The sequence below is a fragment of the Hippopotamus amphibius genome, chromosome 4, assembly GCF_030028045.1.
Source record: "Hippopotamus amphibius kiboko isolate mHipAmp2 chromosome 4, mHipAmp2.hap2, whole genome shotgun sequence".
Classification (NCBI taxonomy): domain Eukaryota; kingdom Metazoa; phylum Chordata; class Mammalia; order Artiodactyla; family Hippopotamidae; genus Hippopotamus; species Hippopotamus amphibius.
In genome coordinates this window covers 142,882,583-142,909,868 of record NC_080189.1, presented here as the reverse complement: position 1 = coordinate 142,909,868, position 27,286 = coordinate 142,882,583, and the positions used below count along the sequence as shown (strand labels likewise).

The 27,286-nt window shown below is 42.0% G+C and overlaps 1 protein-coding gene and 1 long non-coding RNA gene across 26 annotated transcripts in view; one reads left to right on the top strand and one right to left on the bottom strand.

Annotated features, from left to right (window-relative positions):
- LOC130852674 (uncharacterized) overlaps window positions 1-27,286 on the bottom strand; it is a 53,036-nt gene that overhangs the window by 18,823 nt on the left and 6,927 nt on the right. The window contains exons 1-3 of one of the 2 annotated variants that reach the window (XR_009053423.1): window positions 20,855-20,993; window positions 14,840-15,518; window positions 13,410-14,568 (exon numbers count right to left, since the gene is read on the bottom strand). This is a non-coding gene — a long non-coding RNA (uncharacterized LOC130852674). Of the gene's footprint in view, window positions 1-13,409; window positions 14,569-14,839; window positions 15,519-20,854; window positions 20,994-27,286 lie in introns of those variants that run through there. The other variant, XR_009053422.1, reaches the window with a different exon arrangement.
- Window positions 13,747-27,286, top strand: part of TBPL2 (TATA-box binding protein like 2) — a 53,919-nt gene continuing 40,379 nt past the window's right edge. For all 24 annotated transcript variants that reach the window (XR_009053414.1, XR_009053421.1, XR_009053413.1 and 21 more), the window contains exon 1: window positions 13,747-13,908. The gene's annotated coding sequence lies outside the window, so the exon portion shown is untranslated. The remainder of the gene's footprint in view (window positions 13,909-27,286) is intronic.

The following is a 27,286-nucleotide window of genomic DNA, read 5'->3' as shown; positions in this document are numbered from 1 at the left end:
CTCCTCAAAACTATCAAGGTCATCAGAAATAGCCAAGAGGGGGCTTCCTAGGTGGCTCAGTGGTTAAGAATACGCCTGCCAATGCAGGGGACACGGGTTCAATCCCTGCTCCAGGAAGATCCCACGTGCCGCGGAGCAACTAAGCCCGTGCGCCACAACTATTGAGCCTGCACTTTAGATCCCGTGAACCACATGTGCTGCAACTACTGAAGCCCACGCACCTAGAGCCTGTGCTCTGCAACAAGAGAAGCCACGGCAATGAGGAGCCCGTGGACCACAACGAAGAGTAGCCCCCACTCACCACAACTAAAAGAAAGCCCACGCACAGCAAAAAAAGACCCAACACAGCCAATAAAATTAATTAATTAATTAATTTTAAAAAAAAGAAAGAAAGAAATAGCGAAGAGGAATCTAAGGCGTCGCAACAACTAATGTAAAATGGTGTCCTGGGTGGGATTCTGGAATAGAAAAGGACATTAGTGAAAACTAAGAAAATCTGAATAAAGTATAGACTTTATTAATAATAATAATGTATCAATATCTAGAAAAATGGTACTGATGAATCTAGTGGCAGGGTAGGAATAGAGATGCAGACATAGAGAATGGACTTGAGGAAAACAGGGTGAGGGGAAGCTGGGATGTAGTGAGAGAGTAGCATCAACGTACACACTACCAAATGTAAAATAGATGGCTAGTGGGAAGCTACTACAAAGCACAGGGAGACCAGCTTGATGCTTTGTGAAGACCTAAAGGGGTGGGATAGGGAGGTTGGGAGGGAGGTTCAAGGATCCATATGTATACATGTGGCTCTTTCACTTTGTTGTAAAGCAGAAACTGACACAACAGTGTAAAGCAATTATACTCCAATAAAGATTAAAAAAAAATACTGGTTCATTAATTATAACATAAAATTACTGTCAGATCTCTAAATGCTATAAAAAGGTTTCTAAATTCCCACTCTCAATCTCAATACTCATCTCATTATAGGCTGGTAACAAACAGCTCATGGCCTGGTGCTAGCCCATGGACTACACTCTGAGTAGCACTAGTCTAGGCTGGCGCTTCCCAAATACCATGGTGAAATTTTCAGTGGGTATATAACCAACCAGAAAAACAAGGATAATGAATTGAGTTTTCCATAAAGCTAATTTAAATGATGTAAAGGACCATCCAATGTTCTGAGATTGTCTCCTTTCCACATGTTTAGGGGTATATGTGTTTGTATATGTGTGTGAAACAATGGAAAGAGTAGATGGTAGTTGTCTTTGTTTGGATGTTTTGCCTACAAGTTATTGAAAAGTGACTAAACAATAAAGATTTTTCATACAAGAAGCTTGCACTTCAAGGGGTTCTAAGAAAAGTCATGTGCTGTGATTTCAACAAGGTCCCTTTCATCCTTGAACTGTGCCATCTGCTGTGTGTTGGATTGTCCCCTTAAGCTGGCTTTCCTCATGGTCCCAGTTGTCCCATAAAGACAACAATGTCCAAAAAGGAAAGGCAGCCAGGGGTGATTTACCATGAAACTAAAGACGCTTAAGCTTTAGAACCCTTCACTTTGACAGGCTTCCAAGAGACCTGGGGTACATAACTGGCTTATACTAACCAAGATTCACCCCTTGCTGCAGAAGGGGAGCCCAATTAACCTAAATCCCCTGGCTACTAGACACCTGAACAAAATTGGAATTCTAAAAATAAGGAAGAAGAGCATGAGATTTTTTTTTTTTAATATTTATTTATTTTTATTTACATTGGCCGTGCCAGGTCTTAGTTGCAGCACATGGGATCTTTGTTGAGGCATGTGGGATCTTTAGTTGAAGCATGAGGGCTTCTTATTTGAGGCATTTTCTTTCTTTTTTTTAATAAATTTATTTGTTTATTTATTTATTGGCTGTGTTGGGTCTTCGTTGCTGCACATGGGCTTTCTGCTAGTTGTGGAGAGTGGGGGCTACCCTTCATTGTGGCGCATGGGCTCTTAATTGCAGTGGCTTCTCTTGTTGTGGAGCACAGGTTCTAGGTGCATGGGCTTCAGTTGTTACAGCACATGGGCTCAATAGTTGTGGCTTGCAGTCTCTAGAGCACAGACTCAGTAGTTGTGGCACGGGCTTAGTTGCTCTGCGGCAGGTGGGATCTTCCCAGACCAGGGATTAAACCTGTGTCCCCTGCATTGGCAGGCAGATTCTTAACCACTGCGCCACCTAGGAAGTCCAGAGCATGAGATTTTAATATGTTACCAATGGTGTCTGTCATAGAAAGATTTTTCCCCTTAACTTTTATTTGCAAAACTGAAAGTTTGGGCTTCCCTGGTGGTGCAGTTGTTAAGAATCTGCCTGCCAATGCAGGGGACACGGGTTCGTCCCTGGTCCAGAAAGATCCCACATGCCATGGAGCAACTAAGCCCGTGTGCCACAACTACTGAGAGTGCGTGCCTAGAGCCCATGCTCCACAGCAAGAGAAGCCACCTCATTGAGAAGCCCGTGCACCGCAGCGAACAGTAGCCCCCGCTCTCCACAACTAGAGAAAGCCTGCTCACAGCAATGAAGACACAACACAGACAATAAATAAATATATATATAAAGAAAAAAAAAAGAACGGAAAGTTGGTGACACAATATTGGTCCCCTAATTTAAAAAATAAATACATAAACTTTACTGGACAATAAAATTTATTAATCTGGGAACTTATAGGCAAATCAGTGAAAAGAATGAACACAATAACTTTTAAAGACTGAGGTCTGGTTACCTAGAAGTAGAGCCTGAGATGGGATTGGTGATTCATTTATTGAGCAGTGCTCTCTGGAGAAGCCTGCAAGAGAGAAGAGTAACCGGATAGGAAAGGAGAAACGCTAAGCAAAGCCATAGGCTCAGCTGGAGTCTGGCTTCACACTGATCCCGAGGGAGCTCTGGAATGTGTCTCGCGTCACAGAGTTAGTCCCCCTTGAGGCAAGGAGCTTTATTCCCCACATCAACCAGCTACTGGCTGGCGGAGGGGAAGTGGCTAACAACCTCCCAGGCATCTCTGGATGAGCTGGCCCTCTCTGGACTAGAGCAATTCTCTGCGAAAAGGAGCAGCTATGAATGGTTTGCCACCAACATGCACAGCAGCTGAAGGATGGGTTGGACAACCCAGTAAAGAGGATCTGGGTGGGACCCCAGCAATGTCTAATACATACCTTTCCATTGAGTGGTTTTCTGGTGATTTATTTCAAAGGAAAAAGTGATGGAACAGTTTTGTTCACATAAATATCTAGTACACTGAACAGGCCAGACTCATGAGTTACAATCGTAAAGCCACTTAATTTTGCCTCTCACCATCCCTTCACATTTCTTAGATGGAGCTGGCTCTTCCTTTACCTTTGAATGAACGCAAGCAGTCGCATGACTTTTCTGGTCCCTTTTAGGAAACAAAAATCCTTCCCATGACTTGACATCAGCAAACCGCCTGTAGTTGAAGCAGAACGTCTAGGCTTTTACACGTGTCCTGCTTGCTAAACCATGGTTGCTGACCCCTCGGGCAGGGAGGGGAGTAAGCAGAAGGAAGAGTAAGGAAGGCAGGAAACATCTCAGAGGAATGACCTAAAGCAGCCTTGAAACCTGTGTCCTGGCACAGACAGAACAAAGCCGACTCTTTCCTCTTATGGGTAATTTCCATGGTTTCTTCAGAGACGTCCCAATCAGAGATCTTTTACTTGTAGCTTCCTTGATCTGGGGAATCACATCTCAAGTTTGTCTGGTCTGTTGGTCTTACTCCTTCTATAGCCCATGGGAACCTGGGCTCATCACGGCTCCAGGAAACCCTATCAGACAGTATGTGTGGATACATACCCTCACCTCTCTCTCTCCCACATCTAGGTGTGGGGAAACATTTAGGCCGTCTTGGCCCCACTAAATTTTATTCTCGTGTTAGCAGCTAGCCAGCCCACCTGCACCCTTCAGATTCCTGGAACAGAGCCTGCTCACTAGGCTTGAGTGAGGAGCTCTGCTCTCTGGTGGCAGTTGGGGAACCCATATCATAGCTCTCTCCAATCCTTTCTCTCCCCACCCGTCTATGCTCTCAGTGTGGGTGAAGGATTGAAGAGCCTTTTCACTCTGTATAGTCCTCCATTATTTAAATTTAAATTAATCAAAATTGAGAATTCCCTGGTGGTCCAGTGGTTAGGACTCCACACTTTCACTGCCGAGGGCGTGAGTTCAATCCCTGGTGGAGGAACTAAGATCCCACAAGCCACGTGGTGCAGCCAAAAAAATAAAACTAAAAAAATAAATATTAATCAAAATGACATGAAATTAAAATCTAGTCATGATCGATATATGTCAAGCGCTCAATAGCCACATGTGGCTAGTGGCTACCATACTGGAAAGCACAGATGTAGAACATTTCCATCATTGTAGAAGGTTCTATTGATTCTTGAACACCTACTTTAAAGTCTCTGCATGGTGGTCTGTCTTAGAACTTTTGGTATCTGAAACATCATACCTTTTTTTTTAACATGTACATACTCTTTTTTTTAATTAATTAATTTATTGGCTGTGTTGTTTCTTCGTTGCTGCACGTGGGCTTTCTCTAGTTGCCACGAGTGGGGGCTACTCTTAGTTGAGGTGCGCAGGCTTCTCATTGCAGTGGCTCTTCTTGTTGCAGAGCACAGGCTCTAGGTGCGCGGGCTTCAGTAGTTGTGGCACAGGGGCTTAGTTGCTCCACAGCATGTGGGATCTCCCAGGCCCAGGGATCGAACCTGTGTCCCCAGCATTGGCAGGCTGATTCTTAACCACTGCACCACCAGGGAAGTCCTGAAACATCATATCTTAAAGCCTCAAGCAAAGCCTAATAAACTATTCCATGTACATTTAAAAATGTGAGATGTATTAATATGACTAAATAGGATTTTCCCATGAATCTCATCTCACTTCATGTAGTAATCATCACATTCTTAAAGTTGTGAAAATGTTACAAAGACTACTTCAATCAGTTTGCTTCAACTTACTTTCAATTAGTATGCTATAATTTATCTCAGGGAGCATACTTTCATATCATTTAAGTGTTTATATTTGTTGAGTTTGCACTTTTGAAATTACTCTTTGTTCTATTTTATGTCCAAGGCAACAGTAGTTTAAAAATGATTGAGGGAGTTCCCTGGTTGCCTAGTGGTTAGGATTCCGGGCTTTCACTGCCGTGGCCCAGGTTCAGTCCCTGGTCGGGAAACTGAGATCCTTTAAGCCGAGAAGTGCAGCTAAATAAATAAATAAAATTTAAAATGGTTCACTGAAGTGTAAATATAGTACTGAAAATAACAATATAAACGCTCTACTTGAGAAAAACCACATAAATATAAAAAGTTACCAGGAATCTAGAACGGATATAGAATGTGAGTCCATTCATGCTGGGACAAGTGAATCTGTGAGTATACTGATTTTCCATGAGTAACCAAAAATGAAAAGTGTAGACAGGAAATATGATAAACCTTTGAAATTGAATGATAGTCATTCATCAATTTATTTTCTAGTTCCCAGCATGTTGTCTGCTTCAAAATGTTGTCAATAGTGGCATGAATACTTTGTGTAATGTTCAAACAAAACATCATGACTGCTCAGAAGAACCAATCATCTGTCCTATTCCAAAACAAACAGAAAGGACTGTTCTCCAACATGAAAGCAATAAAATTCACTGCTAGATCAAAACCATGCCTATGATTCATTCTTACGAGTCTTATTAAAAGTAGGTGCATGTCATGGCATTGGCTGAATAATTGTTGCAAAGCAAATGATAAGAATCATATTCAGAGAGAAGGCAGAAAAAGCTGTTGGCAAATCCTTTAATGAATCACTCTATTGTAGAAGCTAATAACAAAGGCACACATGGTGGAAGAACAGTTACCATCCGTTGTGCATACTAGTCCTTCACAGTAGGAGGAAACCACTGAGGAGAACCGGGGTGTAAATCAGCCCTTGGCATATTGTAATATAATATGTGCATGAGAAGTTCTGGATGACTTTCTGTTCTCCTTATCCCTGAAAACCCACGCCAATCATTCATTTGGTCAAAGTTCTGCGAGTCATATTCCTAACAGGAAATAAGTATGTTGAGATCAGCACTGATAAAGCACCAGGAAGATATGTAACGAGAATGATACTCAAATAAAAGAGACTGCACCTAACTGCCGATTCACACTGTACTTTATTCAGAGAGAAAAGTTGGGGGTTTCTCTCACACACACACACACACACACACACACACCCTGTTGGTTCTGTTTCTCTGGAGAACCTTGATTAATACAAGCCCCTTTGTGACCTCTGGGAAGGCAGACCCCCATGGCCCGTAGTATGGTATTTGTCCGGGTCCAGAAGTGACAGGAGGTGCCAGAACTCCCAGGCACAGGGGCGCTGGGCATGGATGCAGGATCACAGCAAGGGGAGTGACCTAGCCCTCCCAGTGAGAGGCTGGTCTGACCCAGGGAGCAGAACCACGTGGGCTGCAGTGGAGTTGGGTGGCTTTGATTGTAGCGAAGGTAGAATAAATAGCTGAGGGTTCAGGATGTGGCATCCAAGGAAACCTCAGGAGCATAAACTGTATCTGAAGCTAACTTCAAGCACCAATTATCTGGATTTTTAATGTTAAAGGTAAAACATCAGGATTTCTTCAGAGACTGCATTGTGTACTATTAGCTCAATCACTAAGACCTTAAATTTTCACTAACTCCTGATGATTCTTCAGATATCTGGGAGATACATCAATGATGTATTATTCAGCCTATTTTAAATCACATTCAAAAGCTGCAACAGTGAATCAGTCACTTCCAGAGTCTACTGGGACCAAAGAATGAGTTAAGAATCCATTTACCCCACCTCCCTTAACTGAACACGTTCAAACTTCAGTAGTGGAGTGTGATATGCTACAGTCCTAGTATGTGATGGAGCCCTAAAATAGTTTCCTATTTCTGTATAACAGATTGCCCACAACCCTAGTGGCCTGAAACAACAATAATCATATATTTGTTTACGATTCTGCAATTTGGACGGGGCTTAGCAGGGACAGCTTGTCTCTCAGCCATTGGTGTTGCCTGGGATGGCCTGACTAGGGGCTGGGCTATGCATTGCCCGCTCAGAAAGCAAAGCGTTCCTATGAAACTTTTCGGAAGCCGAAATGGCACAAAGAAAAGCAATTACCTTAGGACACATCTTGCTAAAAATGCGCAGACACAGTTCAAAGGTATGGCAGCTTGAAGCTGAGGTGCTGAGTGTAGTTCCCAGGGAGAGAGCTTGGTGGTTCCCCACCTGCAACTCGGGGTGCACGCTACCTGTATAAGGGCTGTTGCAAAATAAAGGCTGAACACTAGTTTAACTTTCCACCTTTTTTCCTGAAAGAAAAATTCCTTTTGGATTTCTTTGGGTTAGTGGAAACACGTGAGTACTCATGTAGGTCTTTCATAAAAGTGAAGTGACCTAAAGCAAACTTTCAAAAGGTAGGCGGGGGATAACTCTACCTGAGAATGGCCTTGTTCACGTAGCTGGCAGCCTTGTTCACGTAGCTGGCAGCCTTGTTCACGTAGCTGGCAGCCTTGTTCACGTAGCTGGCAGCCTTGTTCTGGCTGTTGGCGGGGAGCATGCTGGGGCTGTCCCTGGGACACCCAGATTCTCCTCCACATGGCCAGCTTGAACATTCTTAGAGCGAGAAGGCTGGGTTCCAAAAAGGAGCATTTCAAAGGGGAAAATTACGCAGAGGATGGAAGAGATTTCACCTCCTAATGAGAGGAGTAGCAGAGGATTACTGCAAATGGCTGTGGGATAGGGGATGTTGCTGTTTGAAGATTGGGGTCCACATCTATCCAACACTTGCCACTATTCTTAGCCACCTATCCTTGAGAGTTTGAGTTTTCTGAGCTAGAAATAAATAGTAAGAGAAGAAACCAATGTGACCTATAACTCAAGTTATCTGTTATGATTCTGGCTTGACAAAAATTGCATACAATCCTTAAAACTCTGAAATGATCATCATAAATTTTGAATATTACTTTTTACTAGTGAGCAATCTTTTCAAATTTTCACCTAAAATTTTCAGTTCACAAATATACCAAACACCGATAAGGCGTCCAATGAGGCTGAAAGTGTGAGAAAAACTGCCTTATGCACATCTGTAAAAAAAAAATCACAGAGAAAAGGGTCTCATCTGGCCTTCTAAGATTTAAATATCAACTCATCGTTGAGGGTCCTGAAAGCAAGAGACATTGCCATACTAATAGCTAAGAGATTTCACAAGGACTTGATACAGGATCGCAGGAAGGCTATGAACACATTAAAGGCAATTAGAGGCACAAGTCATCATCACTATTATGTTCCCAGTTTATGCTCCCAGAGATCTCACTGGGTATTTAAATATCAAAATCTAAAAACATCCCCTTGGGACCTCCCTGGTGGTCCACTGGCTAAGAATCCATCCTTCCATCGGGGCCACGGTTCCATCCCTGCTTGGGGAACAAAGATCCCTCGTGCCTTGTGATGCAGCCAAAAATAAAATAAAAAATAAAATAAAATAAAATAGGAAATAAAATAAAAATTAAAATGTGTCCTTCCCACGAGTGAATAAGGTCAATAGATAATCAACAGAGATTAGAATAAAAAGTTTGAAGATCTGTCTGCCTTGGCTTTGGGAATGGGAATTGTGGTAATAATAATCCTCAGCACGTAGTGAGAGTTTCCTGAGTCCTAAGCATCATGCTAAGCACTTACTTTCATTCTAATCTTATTACTACTTAGACTTAGTCTGTTTGTGCTGCTTTAACAGAAATACCATAGAATGGGTAGGCTATAAACAACAAAAATTTAGTTCTCCCAGTTCCGAAGCCTGGAAGTTTGAGATGAGGGTGCCAGTATGGTTGAGTTCTGGTGAAAGCCGCCTGTCTGGTGGCAGACTTCTAGTTACAACCATAACAGCAGAGAGCAGAGAGAAGCAGCAAGCTTTCTCGTGACTCATGTAAGAACACGAATCCCATTCACGAGGGCTCCATTCTCATGAGCTCGTCTAATCCTAACTACGTCCTAATACCATCATGTTGGGGTATAAGGGTAGGGGTGGGATTTCAACATGTGAGTATTAGGGGAACACAAACATTCAGCCCTGCAAGGTAGGAATCACTGTCCCCAGTTAACAGATGAGAAAACTGAGCAGAAAAATGTTGAATAAATTGCCATGTTGAATAAATTGCCCTGACTTGATAGTTTTATAGGTCCAAACTGAGTGTGTCTCACTCCAAATCCATACTTTTAGCACAATGCCACACAGGAAAGGTTCTGTGGACTGCTGGAAATAAAGAGCCTCTGGAAAAGGCTGGGAGTGATGCCTCCAGTGGAAATAAAAGGTAAACTCAGAGGAGGGAGAAATTAGACAAATCAATAAGAATTCTGCAGTTGTGCTTCATAAACATCTAGGACAGAGATCACTTATTTGATCATCAAAGAAAAAGACAGCCCCTGGGATCCCAGCAAGAGCATCAGAGGGCACAGCAAGGAGTAATGAGAGGATTTTTCAGGCATCATAAATGGGCAGATTTTCACAAGGTCCAAACTTTGGCAGCATGCAGAAAAGAGAGAGAAAAGGGCTGAATTATACTTTATATCAGTTAAATATATTCCTCTTAAACTTAGTGGTAAAGGTTGGGTTCCAGATTTCAGATTCTTGGAATTTGGAGAGAGAAGGGATTACACCAACTCAGGCATATTATATAAGATTATTTAAGTGTAAAAACTGGGGCAAATTTGAACTGATATGGGTAATACAAGAGGAGTTCTTCCATCTGTAATTCCCATGGAAGAGTTCACGGACTTTGCAAACTCTCTGCTTACAGATACTACAACACCATGCTCTCATAGATTGCTGGAAATTCACACCTCACACAAGGGGTGATTACTTCTATTAATATAGGTGAATAAGAAGACTTAAAACAGGATTCTACTGGACTCTAATCACCTGAGGTAAGTTCAGTTATGTAAACTGAATCAGATAGAACTTACAATAAACCCAAGAGTTACCTTGAACTGTTGAATTATTCAACAGGACAGGACGTAACAAAATGCTTTGCTGATTTTTCTAACAGTTACTACAATCTTCTGAAATTCATAATGTAATAAACCCTATAGAATGAATAAGTGTTCTTGTTTGTTCAGTTCTCTAGAAGAGTTTGCATCGAATGTTTGTTAGAACTTGTCCTCAAAATTACCTGGAGCAGTTGTTTTCTTTATGAGAATCCCATTTGAAATTACCAACTCCATGTGTTTAAAGGAATACTCAAGGTTGGGTTTGGATTTTTTAAGTTAATTTTGGTAAGTTATCTTTTTTATTAAGCATTTATTCATTTACATTTATTTAAAAATGAATTTTTCTCTTAATTTCTTTCTAATCTCTGCTGCCCTTGGTGTTATGTCCCAGTTATTCCCAGTATAATGCTTTTGAGCCCTTTCTCTTTTTAAAATTAATCTTCCAGAGGTATGTTAATTTTATTGGTCATTTCAAAAAACCAATTTTTTGCTTTTGATTCTTTTTTTACCTTTGTTTTCTATTTCATTAATTTCTACTTTATTGATTCCATGCTTCTACTACTCCTGGGTTTATTCTGTTGTTACTTTAATAACTTTTAAATTAGCCACTTCGCTCATTGATTTTGGCCTTTTGGTTTCCTAAACTATCCATGTAAGATTATGTTTCCTCTATGCATGGCTATCACTGATCTCCACTTTTTTGTATGTTGCATTTGTTTTTATTTTTCAGTTCTATGTATTTTAAATTCCCCATTATTATTTCTTTCTTTACCTGTGAATAATTCAGCAGTTTATATTAAAATTTGCTAGCATATAAGATTTTCATGATCATCTTTTTACAAGTTGATTTGAATTTTAACTGCATTGTGGTTCCAATTCTTCAAAATGTATTGACACTTTAATTGCAGACAATTAAATAGTCAAATTTCATAAGGTTTTGTATGGCATGAAAAGAATGTGCATTCTCCAATTGTTTTATGGGGTCCTATATATGTCCATTAGATCAAATTTGTTAACTGTATTATTCAAAATATATCTATCTTTAATGATATTTTCATCTATTTGATCTATTCATTACTGGGTGAATGAAATAAAATCTTTCACTATGATGGGAGATTTCTCCATTTCTCTTTGTAGTTTTATCAGTTTTTTATTCATATATTTTGAAGCTATATTATTAAGTACATTCAAATTTATAATTGTTATAAACATTCTTCTGGTTAATTTGTGTGTGTGTGTGTGGTATTATATATACAAATGCATATATACATACCCACACATGTATATACACACACATATGCTTGTGGCCGCCATCTTCCAAGATAGCCTTTATGAACCCTGCCTGCGGGTATTCACACCCAAGTGCAGTCCCCTCTCATACTGTGCCCGGGTAGGTCTATGTGAACAGAACACAGCAGAAGGGATAGTATGTCACTTTTGAAGTTAAGTTATGAAAGAATATGATTGCCATTTTGGGTACTCTCTTATGTTCCCTCTTACTTTCTATCACTTTCATCACAATCTCTGGGGGAGCAAGTTGCCACGGGTTAGCAGCCCTGCGGGAGAGGTCCATGTGGCAGGAACTAAAGCCTCTGGTCAATTGTCAGCAGAGAACTGAAACCTGCCAGCAACCATGACAGTGAGCTTGGGAGGGGACTCTCCAGCTCCTCTCAAGCCTTGAGATGACTGCCGTCTCATGAGAGACCCGAGTCTAGAACCACCTACGTAAGCCACTCCTCGATTCCTTATCCCATCTTCAATGAAACAGGGGGATGGTGTCATTTCAGACAACAATGATGAAGAACGCTTGCCAAACACTTTCAAATTTGAACAAAAATGGTGGAGAACACTGAGATCTTTGGACCTCAGGTGGGGTATATGTATTTCTGAGAATAGGTGACTGTTCCAAAGAGTCTTTGATTAAAGCACCAAGATTAAGGGATGTGGGGAGACCATGGGATAAGCAGTGGTTGCCCCAGGCAAGATGCCAGTTCTGCAGTGTGCAGTGGCAGGGGAGGTGTAGCTGAAGGAGAGACCATGATAGCAATAAGTGGTTTTGTCTATAACCTGGTCTAGAGCTAAGAAAAAGAAAGAGAGTTTAGGGATTTTTCAGAGGTAGTTTAAGGGATTTTACTGTACACCACACTAACCTCCTGAATGCCAAATATGAAGAGTATATGAACCCTTAGGAAAGAGGAAGTTGTAATTACAGGAACCTGAAAACTGCCCAGTTTTTCTTGACCTCCTCCCCCAACAAATTTCCCTCTCCTGACATCAGAAATAAACCATCCAGTGTCTATGCATATATACTGGAGGAAGAAAGAAAAGAGTAAAGGAATGTAATCAAACTACAGACAAAAAATATGTATAAAAGAGGAATTATCTAAGGAAACAGAGGAAGGGTTCAAAAAACACTAGGGGGGAAAGGCAAGGCATCAGAGCTTAGGAGAAATGGTGGGATAGGAAAGATCATTACCAAAACAATAGTACATGATAAATAAAAGTAGAAAAAACACAGTCAAAAACATAACAAAGAAAAAAAAAACATAACAAAGGATGTAAATAGGCTTTTTTAAAGCCCCAGAAAGAGATGGAAAGAGGCAATGATATACAAAACATTAGAGAAGATGAGAGGTACAGCAATCAAAGGAGCTCTAACAGACACAATTGATGTTCCCAAAGAATAGAATCAAACACATAAATTTAAAGTTTTTATCCAAAAAAAATGATAGAAGAAAACCATTCCAAATAAAGGTTTGAGTCTTTAGGACAAAGAACCATAAGATGACCAGGAAAAACTGAAGTTTTACCCCAAATTAAGATATATTCTAACGAAGGGAGAAGGACCAATCCAGACAGAGAAAAGCAAAAAAGAAAAAGTTACACACAAGAGAGAAAAATCCAATGGCAAAAATCATCTGTTCTGGAAGACAGCAGAACCATGTCTAGAGAGTTCTGTAAGAAAGTGTGACCTAAGAATTTATATTCACAAATTTTCTCTTCATAAATAAAAGCAGAAGACAAATACTCTTCAGCAGGGGAGAGCTCAAACAAAACAACTATGAGCTCTTCTTGAAAAAGAAGACAAAACAAAACTCTTTGGTAATAAAATGCAGTCACGCAAGAGAGAGTAGAATCAAAACAAAAGATTTTAGAATAGAAAGAGCGCTGGTAAAATGACTGGTGGTGAGTACAGACTACGGTGACAGACTACCTGGGCTTGAATCACATCTCTCTGTGACCTTGGACAAGTCATTTAAGTTCTCTGTACGTAAGTCTCCTCATTGTAAAACGCAGACAATAGTTGAACTGAAGTCTTAAGATTTTCTAAGATTTCATTTGGCTTATGTGTGAAATGCACTTAGAACAGTGCCTGGTACAGAAAAAGCTGTGAGCTATATATGCAAAGCTAGTATTTCATTTTAGAAATCAAGGCTAAACAACTATGAGGGTTGTTGCTACAAATCAGAATATTGGGCGCCTCACAGAATTGCCTTGAAGTCTTCATAGCCAAGAACATCCAAAACAATGTTTCAAGACTGCTAGAGGGAATTCCCTGATGGTCCAGTGGTTAGGACTCCACGCTTCCACTGCAGGGGGTACAGTTCAGTCCCTGATGGAGGAACTAAGTTCCCGCAAGCCACGTGGCATAGCAAAAAAAAAAAAAAAAAGACCGGTCTAGTGAGGACTGGCCAATTGTTACTGCCAAGCACCGGAAGCTGCAGCTTATGACCCCAATACCCCTGGCACTAGACATGGGAGACTATCACAAGCAGTGCTGCCCCGGCGCTCCTGAACTTGCTCCTGCTGTAATGGCCACCGGAGAGTGAAGCCGATGGGTGAGGCTGATCACACGCCACTTCCAAGGTGCCAGGGAAACTGGGAGGTAAGTGTCGGCACTTTCAGCTTTGTAGGGGCAGGTGGGCTCTGTCTTCTACCCAGATTCATGGAAAACAGAATTTCCAAAGCACAATACAGGATTCAGATGCTGGACAGCCTAAAAGAATGACCTATCTCCTCGACAGTAAAATAAGTCAATATAGGGCATGAGCCCTATACACAGAATGCCTAGGGGCAAACACTCTGCAACTGTGGCCAAGTTAATTAAGCTGTAGGAGCCTCTCTTTCATCTGTTAAGTGGAGATAATAATAGTACCATCCTCATAGTGCTGTCCTGAGGATTAAATGACTTAACCTGTTAAATAAGTTAATTCAAGCACTCAGTAAATGTTAGATATATTAAATTAATTCTTCTTCTTCTCCTTCTCCTTCCCCTCTTCTTCCTCTGCCTCTTCCTCGTCCTCCTTTTCTCTCTTCCTCTCTACTCCTTCATAGCCCAATATCAAGAAATACCTTTGTTCACATATTTATAACCCCCAAAGTGCTCTCACGTACGGAAATTAAACTATCCTTATATGAATAAAAATACACTCACCCCTTCTTTAAAGTCTCAAAGTCTGAACAGTTACTACATCCAGCTTTGAAGTCCAGGATATCTGGGAGATGTCCATTTGTCTTTTGTTGTATCACAGCCTTTATTGATAGTCTGTAATATGTAGAATAAAATTTAAAGTGAACTATCACCAATATGCTCTCTATATAAAACTGTGGGGGAAAGGGAGAAGAAAGAAGAGGGGAAATTAAAGTACGTAAGCATATACACAACACAGCAGAGAAAACACGAGTTGCTGAGGTTGTTCTTGCTTCTGCAATGTTGCATAAATACTACAGTTAGTATTTATGACTTATTTTTCCACCACCTATTCCACGTTCCCTTGGTTTTCCAATAGCATCTCAGCTGGTTGGGATTTTTTTACCTGATGAAGTAAAGCAAACCTTAATTTCTGTAGGAGCTAAGCCTTTTGTGGTCCAGTTGCTATCGAGTTATTGTAGTTTTCCATTTACTTCTACCACTGGCAGTGGAGCAGGCGGTCCAGTGGTTCCCTTGAGTCCCATCCATATTCCTTCTTCCCTTCGCTGTGCACCATGTTGCCATTTGGGTTCTCTGAAGGCAGAGACTGAGATGGAGTTTGGGGTGCACGGTGTTTGTCAGGGGTGAACACCGATGACGTTAAGGGAACAGAAGCAGAATTAAGCAGAGGAATCAAACTGCAGTGCAAGCCTGGCAAAGCCTCCGCCAGCCTGGTGGTACGTTCTGGAGGAAGCCTTGCCAGTCACTCAGTCACTGGCTATCCCAGGAAGGGTGTGGCACATGCAAGGCAGTACTTGGCAGCTGAGGATCTGATTCCTGGAAGCCAGCTGCTGACCGTACTGCTGGTAGCTGGGCCGCAAGTCCTTCCTTCAAAGGGATCTAGCTGGCTCATCTCTGTGTTTTCCACAGGCAGCAATTTCATCTGCCCTTAGGAGCCAGGCATGATCACCCCATCAACACTGTAAACCTCTCTTTTTATGTCTGTTCAGCCAATGGCATGTGGAAACCTCGCCTTCTGATCCATTAGAGCCATAATTGCATCTGCTAGTGGAGGCATTCCTCCCCTGGGCATGACAAAACACAGAATTTTGCTTTTAATTTGGAACATACATATACTTTAATAAAACTTAACAATAACAGAAGCAATGTTAAGAACATAGAGCAGAGATTTGGAAACTAGAGCCTGTGGGCCAAATCCCACATCATCTTTTTTTTTTTTAACATCTTTATTGGAGTATAATTGCTTTACAGTGTTGTGTTATTTTCTGCTGTACAACAAAGTGAATCAGCTATATGTATACATATATCCCCACATCCTCTCCCTCTTGAGGCTTCCTCCTACCCTCTCCCACCCCTCTAGGTCATCATAAGGCACCAAGCTGATCTCCCTGTGCCGTGTAGTAGCTATCTATTTTACATTTGCTAGTGTATATATGTCAAAAAGCACAGAACTTTGAAAATGGGACAATGAAAATTTTGCAACTGAATTTTTCATGGAGTGAAATGATCAGAGATGCCTCCTCCAGCCCCTTTGTCACATGAAGCATATAGCTGAAAATATTGTAGCTTTAGGAAAACAGAGATTGGCATGTTTATGTGCTCCTAGAGGGGAAAAAAATCTGTATGTAAGTCAAATTGTGGCAATTTTAATTGTATTTTAAATGCGTTTGGGGGGGACTTTCCTGGTGGCACAGTGGTTGAGAATCCACCTGCCAATGCAGGGGACATGGGTTCGATCCCTGGTCCAGGAAGATCCCACATGTTGCAGAGCAACTAAGCCCATGTGCCACAACTACTGAGCCTGCATTCTAGAGCCCGTGAGCCACAACTGCTGAGCCCACATGCCACAACTACTGAAGCCCACACATCTAGAGCCTGTACTCCGCAACAAGAGAAGCCACTGCAATGAAAAGCCCGCACACCACAATGAAGAGTAGCCCCCACTAGCCACAACTAGAGAAAGCCTGAGTGCATCAACAAAGACCCAATGCAGCCAAATAAATAAATAAATAAATAAATAAATAAATAAATTTATAAATAAATAAGTAAATGTATTTGGGGAGCTCATAATGTAAAGGAAATTGTTCAGCAAAAAGAAAATTATTTTATTAATCAAATAATCACTTTTTCATCCTCTAACTTCCTTTTCCCACTTGCTTGCCATCTCCAGCAAAATTAACATATTTTATCAGTTAATATGTTTGATATTGAGTTTTAAAAGTAATAGATATCTGCACTGTTAACTACAATTTAATATCCCATAATGTTTCCTGGCAACACTGGTGTCTTATTCCTGATAAGATACCTGGGGTTTATGAAATTAACCCCGCAGGAGGTTAATAGACAAGTGAATGTAAAACCTTTCTTTTAGTGAATGAGAAAGTTAAATAAATGCCCCTATGAAAGAGCTCTAAGCATTTAGTCTCATTAAGAAAAAATGCACAATAGCCTAAAGGGTTAAGTAGAGATTTGTGCGCGACTACAGCTCAATGCCATGGAAGGTAGAATGTTTCAAGGCTTTTAGGAGTCAAATGAGTAAACGTTTTTAAATCATTATGATTTGACTTTAATTTCAGGATACTGTGGTTCTTAACAGATCCTTTAAATGTCTCTTAATTTTACCAAGACTTTGTAAGTTTTGCTTTTGCAGTATTCTGTACTATTATTCATTAATTCACACTTTCTGTGTGTCAGATCACGGGGTTATAAAGTACTGTCCTTCCCCCAAGGAGCTCACAATCTCATGGGTATACAGAAAAGTAAATAAAAAATTACGGTGGTGCCCTAACAGAGGTATACACAAGATTGCCTGAAAGAGAGCCACCAAAGACAGTCAGGAAAAGTGGCACCTGGTTGTGTCACTCAAGCCAAGTTGTACAACTATGTGGGAAGGAGCTGAGAACATGCTTCTTTTGCTCCTTTTTGATCTTTCAGTTGTAAGAATGCTCCTTCAGCTTGCCTGTGGGAAGATAAGAAGTCAGCCTTCCTTCACCCCTACCACATGCACTGCCCCTCCCATTCTGCCGTTCCCCTGAGAGACTCACAGCAGAATTCTGGTTAGATTAACTTCAACATTTAAAGGAAAGTTACAATGCAAATGCTATCCATAGTTGAGGCATTTGGCTTATCAGGATAACTTTTCCTTTCTTTCCTTCTTAACTTTTTCATTTGTTTGGTTTTCAGCCACAAACATTCTATTCGGGTCTCTAAATCTCCACTCCAATTTTTTGATATATCAAGCTGTGCATTGGTTTCATCTTCTTCATCTGTCCTAGCGTCTTAAGGCCTGCTCCACATCCATCCATCGTGGTTGCCCTCCATGCTGGCACCATCAGCCTGCACTGCAGCAAGCCCTAGAGCGGGACTTCCTCCACTCTCACGCTGAGGAAGGATTGCCCTCTCTCCCTCCTGTTTCCTTCTCTCTTAATTTACTCCCTCAAGGTGGGAGGCAAACTTCCTGATACCTTGAGAACGGGTGTATGAGAAGTAAAATGTTAGGACATGGGATTGGGGAGGGAAAGACAGATTACAGAGGAGCATGAAGACTCTTTGGGGGGAAGGTGGTTGTACCCATCATCTTCACTGTCGTACGGTTCACTGTATACACAGGACAAGACTCATCAAATTGTGTGGAGCACACTGTGTGTCAATTATGCCTCCAGTAAGCTACAAGAAAATAAGAAGAGGACAAAAGATATGCATATACATTTCAAAAGTGTATTACCTTCTATTGTTAGCAAGTCTGTGGGAAACAGGTATGCTAACACAGTGCTATTGAAAAGGCAAACGGCACCACCTCTATAGAGAGGATTTGACAATATCCAGCCAAGTTACAAATGTACTTAACCTTTGGGCCAGTAATTCCACTTCCAAGAATCAAACAAACATTGGCAGAAATACAAAATGATGTGTGTACATAACTCTTGGTTGAAGCACTATCTGTAACATCAAGACTGGAATCAATCTAAACGTCTATCTGCAGAATGCTGATAAATGATGGCACAGCTACACAGTGAAGCATGACAGTTGAAAAAGAAAATGAAGTCGGTGTTAATACACGCTGTGGAGTAATCATCAGGATGTATTGTTTGTTTTTAAAAGTTTTTTTTTAATTTATTTATTTATTTATTGGCTGCATTGGGTCTTCACTGCTGCACATGGGCTTTCTCTAGTTGTGGCAAGCGGGGGCTACTTTTCATTGTGGTTCGCAGGCTTCTCATTGCAGTGGCTTCTCTTGTTGTGGAGCACAGGCTCTAGGCGAGTGGGCTTCCGTAGTTGTGGTGCATGGACTCAGTAGTTGTGGCTCACAGGCCTAGTTGCTCCACTAGGTTGATCCCACTAGCATGCGGGATCTTCCCAGCCCAGGGGTCGAACCCGTGTCCCTTGCATTGGCAGGCAGATTCTTAACAGCTGCACTACCAGGGAAGCCGCCATGAGGATGTATTGTTAAGTGAAGATATCAAGTTAGTAAACATTGAGGATATTGCTACTTTTTGTTCCCGGAAATGCTCTACATCTTGATCTGGGTGATAGCAACATGGGGCGTACAAATATGTAAAACTGCATTGAGCTGTACATTTAAGATTAGTGCACATTACCATATGCATGTTAAATCTCAATTTAAAATTTAAAACATTAGATGGTAGCACACTGAGTAAAGAGTGGGAGAAGAGGAAATGGAAATGTGAGAATCTGGGCCACAAAGAGGAAGCACTAGAACAGAATGTAATGTCAAGGGAGAATTGTTCTCTCCCTTCTTTTTTCATTCCTTTCTTTCTTTCCTCTTTCCTTCCTTTTTGTAATGGGAAAGACTTCCACATATGTAAAAGCTGATGGCTGATGAGAAAGACCAGTTGAAAAGTAAGAGTAACTCTATCTAAGAAAAAGAAAGTGTAATCAATAGTGTAAGATCCTTGGAAAGTTGGGAGGGTATGGAAATAAAAGTACAAGTAGAGAGATTATCCTTAGATGCAGGAGGAACATTTCTACTGTCCCAGCAGGAGAAAAGGAGGCTGGAATGGGGGCAGCTATGGGAAGTTTGGAGGATTGGGAACACCAGGCACAACTGTGCTGTGTGAGGGAGCTAGGTGGGTAGGGTATGCAGCGGGGGTGGGGAGAGAGGTAGTTGTGGAATCCAGAAAGTGAAAAGGATTTGAAATCGTGTCACAGGGAGTTGGGAGAGTAGGATGTAGCTGAACAGGACACACAGCAGGATTGTCAGGTATTAAGGGCCTGTTGAAGTTAATGATCGTGTGGCTTTCTCCAGCAGGGCTCAGGGGAAGCAGAAAGCTGGCTCCTTCCACAGTTGGGTTTTGCCAGATTGGCACAAATAAGAGATAAGGGGGCTTAGATAATTGGCCAAGCCTTTACTAAAATGATGAATCATTCAGTCTAAGGTGGATAAACAGGGAAGTAAAGAAGGCAGAGGGCTGATTAGTTAGAAGCAAACAGAAGGCTCAAAGGATTGGCTTTCCAACGAGGTTGAGAAGTGGTTGTAATGGGACTGGTTGAAAGCTGTGAGTCAGCATTTCCCAAAGTGTGTTCTGAAGAATATTACCAGATAAATAGCTCATGCACTGATAATGCGTCATTAAGATTCTGAGACATCTTGCATAACAGAAACCTGTTTACTGTGTTTGACCAAGCACTCCCTGAACCCTTGAATTACTAAACCTCTTTTAATGCAACATCTATTAACATTTTCGAAACCAGTGTTCTTCCAAACATCTGTTAGCAACTCTGCTTTGTATGCCACATGCTGAAACTGTTACATTAATGGGATGAATTATCACAGCACGTCATCATCATTTTTATATCTGTTTTCATGTATTTCAACATGAAAAGACTAGTTTCCTATTAAAAGTATGTATAAGAGTACAACATATTTTCTGAAGGTTAAGGGGGATATGGCTCATGAGGTTAATACTGTTGGGTTTACCTTACTCTGCTATGAAGGTGAATAAAAGACAGCACTCTTGTGTTGGATAATGAGTCCAAATTTAACCACTAAGATTATTATCTTAGTCTGCTTTAACACTATACCTCATTTTGACTATTAAGCAGCCTTCTGTTAAAACTAATTATATCCCAGCTGAAGAAAAGACATTAAATAATAAAGGTCCTGATGTTAATCACATCAAATGTATTTCTATTCTTTAAACCTCAAAATAAGATTTCTACGGTATATAGTAAGACGAATAAGGAATAGTTATTAAAATTTGATAAACAGAAAGGTCTCTATTTTCTTTCACTATATTTAAGAGCAATAAAATGTAAGTATCTGATGTAAACTGAATTAATGTGTTTGCTGCCCAGCCCTAAGGGAGGATTATACTGGCCCACCTCCCTGATATTAGGCTTGGCTGATAAAATATGAGTAGAAGTGACATGAGTTACTTACAGGAAGAAGCCTGAAGAGTCAGTGCATGGTTCACCATGATCTCTTTCCTTCTGCCACTAGACCAGCAATATTCCAGACAGAGGCTGCTCTGTCAGCCCGACTCCCTGGGTAAAGATGACACAGAGCAGACCTTCAGTGGATCCTGAAAGGACAAGTGGCATGAACAAGAAATACCAAGATTTGGGGGTCATTTGTTACCACAGCATAACCCAATTTATACTGACCAATACAGAAATCACATTCTCCACACCCTACTCATTTCCCCAAACTGGCAACTGTTAATGAACAGAAATAGAAGTAATCACCAGAAGCACAGAACTCCCTCCATGGAATGCCTAGAACAGTGGTGGCAACATGGTTTCATCTCTCCCATCCACTCTAATGGACTTAATAACACCGGCCTGAATCAACTCTGCAGAGAAGGATTCTGAAGCTATGTGCTTGCTCAGTAGAAAAGAGTGCCATACTTATCAGTATGTTTTCCAGCAGAAGGAGAGATAATGAGCTGCTCATCCCTGGCCTAAGATGCACAACCTATGCTCAGTATCATTTGGGGGTTTTTCCTCATTTTGTGCAAGAAGCATTATTTTTTTTAATGCACCCAGAAATAAACAGAAGCTAGTTCACTAAAATATTTAGAACAATAATAATTTCATTTTATTTATTGATGGAGGGGGAAAAAAAGGTTTCTAACAGAGCTGATCACAGAATTTCTCCTGAGGCAAATTGTCTTTGTTAGAAACATCTTAAATGGACTTTTTAGGTATTAGCATGACCCTCCAGGCCATGTCTGTATGGTTTGCAGAAAGAGAAGAAAATAGTTGAACTGTTTTACATCAGAAACACAGGGTAATTTTTGGAGTTGTTGAAGGACCACAAAGAAGAAAAGAGACGTCCAAGAGGAGGGCTGGAAGGGGTCCAGCAACATGGCAGGAGGCCAAGGGGAAGAGATGACCACAGGAAGTTCCCCAGAGGAGGGAATGGCTGAGGGGCTTTTAAAAACTGAGATGGTTTGTAAAGTATTCAGCTGCAAGTGCTGTGCCTTTTTCTTTTGTAATGTAACACTCCTAACCCTAATACACACACCATATACACACACACTCTCTCTCTCTCTCTCACTTATGGGTTGAATTATATCTCCCGAAACTTTATATGTTCAAGTCCTATCACCCCCCCCCACCTTGTAACTCAGAATGTGACCTTGTTTGGAAATAGAATTGTTGCAGATGTAATTAAGATGAGGTCAAACTGGAGAAGAGTGGACCCCTACTCCCGTAGGACTAGTGTCCTTATAAAAAAGAGAAAATTTGGACACAGACAGGGAGCACACCATGTGAAGACTGGAGTTATACCGCTACAACCCAAGGAAGTACCAGAAACTAGGAGAGAGGCCTGGAACGACCCTTCCCTAGCACCATCTGAGCCACCACACTGTCCCACTGACACCTTGACTTCAGACTTCTAGCTTCTAGAACCATGGGACAAGAAATTTCTGTTGTTAAAACCACTCAGTTTGTGTTACTTTGTTACAACAGCCCTAGGACACACACACACACACACACACACACCCACTCCATTGCCCAAATCTTCAGTAAAGTCTGCAGTACACACAGCCATGAACAGTGGCACTCTGGGTACTGAAGGTTTGTAAGGAGTCCAGTAACTAGACAGTATATGCAAAAGACACAGGGCGTACAGGAGGTAGAACGTAGAGTGGAGACCAAGAAAGCAGTGCACACAGAAGTGGCAGAAGGAACACAGGCTCCTTCTGTTTGTGCTGCCAGAAAGAATTCTCAGAGCTACTGGGAAAGGATCTGGGCTACTTACCGAATAAGGGATGAAGATTTGAGACAATTTTTACGAAATCATAAAGGACCAGACGAGCACAGCAAGCTGGGGAAGTTAGAAACAGCTAGTAGCTGACATCTGGCTCACCCGACTAATGATGTCAAGTGGATGTCTCTGGTTCACTGTCAGTGAGCAATTGAAGGAAATTGGCTCACTGCACCATCCCTGAAAAAAAAGCAGCCCCTGCAACAATCCAGGTTGCTCTGACCTTGGCCTAATGCTCACGATACCCTGTGCAGTGATAATGAGTTTGCTGCTCTGTGGCTTTTAGAGGTAAGGGAAGAGATGAGCTTGGTCTAATGCCTGCTGACTCATAAGACATAGGGGCCCTGGCCTGCCTCTGATGTGATATGTACACTCGAATCAGGAATGATTTCCATTTCCTCTCCAGCAAAGAGAGGTTGCTAAGGACGGTGAGCCGAGCATCCAGGAATGAGCGCTAAGAACCCTGTCTGCCACCAGGGAGGGGGATGGAAAGAAGGAAGAATCAGGTACGTTTCCTCCTAACCCTCCCCTTTTAGTTCCTCTACAAGCAAGCTGCTGCGAGAGCCTTAGAGCTGCTGCTGATTCCTATCGGGTAGGAAGCACGTCAAGCATAAGCCAGGCTTAATGAAAGGCTGCTAATCCTACGTTAGGCATTAACTGGTTGCAAAAGTGAATCAACAGCCTTCCACCTCTTAAGCAGTATGCAGTCCAGAGAGAGTGTCAACAATGAAATAGAGGACAAAGTTAAGTGACATACAGGCCAAATGGAGCTAAAGCGACACGGGACAGGCGTTCAGGAGAAAAACTGTGTCTCGGCAGATCAAGAAGTGCTCTACACAGAAGGTGGCATCTGAAGACTAGGAAAAATTTCCAGAGACAGGGAATCCGGAAATAGTAATCCTGGCTGAGGAGCGATGATAACTTGATGCTTTTTCAGAAGCTGGAAGTATAGTTTGGAGACTGAAGATGGAGAGCTTTGAGTTTTTGTTTTTGTTTGTTTTGTTTTTCCTTAAAACAAAAATTCCATGCTCAGGAATTCACACTTTATTCTCTACACAGTGGGGAAAGTAATGCAGATTTTGCAAGGTAGTCTGTGTTCTGGAAATGTATGTGCAACTTGTGGGCTCAATCAATAATTAATGCCCTGGTTGTATGCCCCACATTCTGCCAGGCACCATGGGGCCAAAAGGAAGACCACGCTCCTTACTCTAAGAGACTACAATCAATTAAGGAGATAACACCCAGACCCAGGGTCAGAAAGAGAGCTGGGGCGGGAGCATCAGAGAAGCAAACTGGCTGCAGGAATCCAGAAAGGGAAAGCCAATCAGGAGGTACTTAATGGAGGAAGGGAGCTGGAACTGAGCCAAGAAGAAAACGTAGGATTAGAATTGTAGAAGAAGGGAGAAGCACATTCTGGGACTGCGCGGGAGGAAGGTGGGACAAAACAGCCCACACAAAGGCTGTTAGAGTAGTGGACTTGGGGGTATTGGCCTGGGTTTGGAAACCACGAACAGAGGCCCTAGCATCACAGGTTTTGCAAGAAGCACCATCACAGCACTATCAAAGCCATTTCCTTTCCCCAAACAAATGCAGAGATACAGGTTACATAAGAGGACCCATGGTATCCACTCTTTCCAATACAACCAAACCTAGAGATGCAACCAGAAAACTGCAAACAGCAACCTAATGCTGAAACACACTTTTGTTCTTTTGGGAAACAGCCTAAGTTCATCAGCCTAGAAAGTCCTCAAACATTCTTGAAGCTGATGTCCAGGAAGTGCTGGGTCAGTGCCTAGGGTATCAGAGGGACCATGAGAGAAATGATCCTACAAAATCATGACACACAGTGAAAACCCAGCACACACCAGGCAAATCCTGCACACATGCCCAAAACTGAATTCTACCACTTTAGTGGCATTGACTAAAAATAATCTCTTATGTAGGAGGCAGTGTGGTCTCTGGGAAAGTCCCAAGGTTGAATCCTGGCAGCACCACTCACGGTATGACCTAATGGCTTTGAGCTTCAATTTTCTCATCTGTAAAATGAGGATAACAGCACCTGCCTCATAGTTCTGACTCAAAGATGAAATGAGATAACATATGCAAAGCACTTTACATGATAATTGGCATTGATTCGGCCCTGGGTAAATTCTGGTTCCTCTTCTTTTCTTCCCATTGATCTCACAGGATAAAGCCAGATCAAGAGGGTCAATGTGATTTGGGGAAACTAACCAAAGGAATATGATGCTAATGAGGGTTGAAGACTCAGACCACATTAAAGGTCTCCCGAGCATGGCCGATGTCCAGCTTCTGAAATGGCTCTGAGATTTGCATCTGTTCCAGATGTCATGGCTTGATCAATGCTGCCTCTCTAGCACACTTAGCATCAAATGTCAAGACAGGATCTATTATAGAATGCTGGAGAGAGGCCAGCACAGCGGTCCTGAAACCCTGCCCCTGCTCCCAGCTCAGGCAGGATGGGAGCCAAGAAGAGGTGACTGAGGGTATTGAAACAGCTTCTAAAGCTTCCAAAAGTTCAGCTCATGTAGGAGGAGCAGGGGTAGAGCAAGCCAAAGAAACAGTCCTAAGATTCAGAAAAAGAAAAGTCCCCAACATAGACTGCATCTTAACTGCCAGGAAGCCAGAATAAGTTAATGATCCGACTTGACAGGCAGCCAAAAGACTTGGGGTAGCTCATTTAACGTGCGGGTGTGATGCAGCCCAGAAGACAAAAGCACGTAAACAATAGCAGGTAAAATATGAATCTAGCTACTTAGCCAGTGAGACTGAGATCTATCGATTGCCAAGTCTCTCAGATTCCTACAAGATACTTTGCTCTGTCCCTTCTTTTCCTTCCCAACACCCTTGCCCTGTTTCAGGCCCCTATTACCTCTCCCCAGCCAAGGGACACCTTAATTTTCTCTAGAGAGAGTTGTAAATATACAACTCTCATCAAGTTCCTCATTGCAATGAGGAAATTGAAACTTCCTCTCCTCTATCTTGCAAAGGCCTGCTCGCCACTCTCAGTTAAACAGTAAAATGAATTACTAAGAGTGATCAGATAAGGGAAGACTGTCTCACTCTCAGACACCCCCCCCCCCAAGCCTTTGTTTGAGACCCTTTGCACATAGACTTGTTAAGTGACCATTAACTTCAACCTGCAACCAATGTGAGAATGCAAATTGTGATCTTAGTCGTGATAGGAATGGAATGTCCGGCTCCTACAAGTTCCTGCTAGGACCCCCTACTATGTGTGTGACCCCTGGCAACTCCCGCACTCTGTAACTGCCCGTGACCTATAGTAATTTGTAGCCAATCAGTTTGTACCAATTATAGCTGTATGTTTTAACCTATATAAGGAGAAGACTCCCCTGAAACGGGGCCCCAGAATTTTGGAGCGTTCGCTCGTCTGGGTCCGCCGGCTTAATAAACCTGAGTTCTCCAACTCTCCGAGTGTTGTGCTTGGTTTCTCGTGGGATCAGTTTTTTTTTCTGCAACAATTGCTCAGTATATAAAATCCAGACTACCTAACCTGACATTCAGAGCCCTCCATCATATGATATGACCTCCATCTTCAGCCACCTGTTCCCTTTCAGGATCCTTATGCTTCAGCCAAACCGAAATAGACACAAGCTCAAATCTCTGTATTTTTCCATTTTAATGTCTTAGCTTGAGCTGTGGTTTCCCAGAGATTCTCACGCACCCTTTGTATTTGTTTCCCAGGGCTGCCACAACAAATGATCACAAACTGGGTAGCTTAAAACAAGAGAAATTTATTCTCTCACCATCCAGGAAGCCATGAGTCCAAAATCAAGGTATTGGCAGGGTTGGTTGTTTCAGGAGACTCTCAGGGACGACCTGTTCCATGCCTCTCTCCCGACTTCTGGTGGCTGCCAGCACCCCTGTATTAGGGCTACCCATCTCTCCCTTCATCTTCCCCTGGCTTTCTTCTCTCTGTGTGGCTGTGTCTCCAATCTCCCTCTGTCTTTCTCTTTTAAGGGCACTTGCCATAGGATTGAGGGCCCACCCTAATTCCAGGATGATCTCGTCTCAAGCTCCTGAACTTGATTACACCTACAGTAACTCTTTTTGCAAATAGGGTCACATTCACAGGTTTTGGGAGGTTGTATCTTTTGGAGGGGCCACAATTCATCCCCCTATGCCCTTCAATACTTTGCTCTATCATTGTTTCCTCTGTGAAGAATGCCCTGATGCCAATCCACAGGAAGTAATCCTTCCCTCCTGTAAACTGCTGGGACACTTAACTAAATTCCACTTGATGTTACTGCATGTTTGTAAGCAGGATGTATCTTTGTGTGAGTGGTCTAACTTCCACAGACCTCAGTTTCCTCATCTTTGAAACTGAGGTGATAATTACACCTACTTATAACCTTGTTTTGATAAAAAGACTTCTTGCTTGGGGGCCGGGGGGCGGTGCTGGAGCATGTGGCATCCTGGATCTTAGTTCCCCAACCAGGGGTTGAATCTGTGCCCCCTGCAGTGGAAGTGTGGAGTCTTAACCACTGGACCACCAGGGAAGTCCCGATAAAAAGACTTAAAGCGGTGCCTAGACAGAGGAAACCATCAGTAAGTGTTACT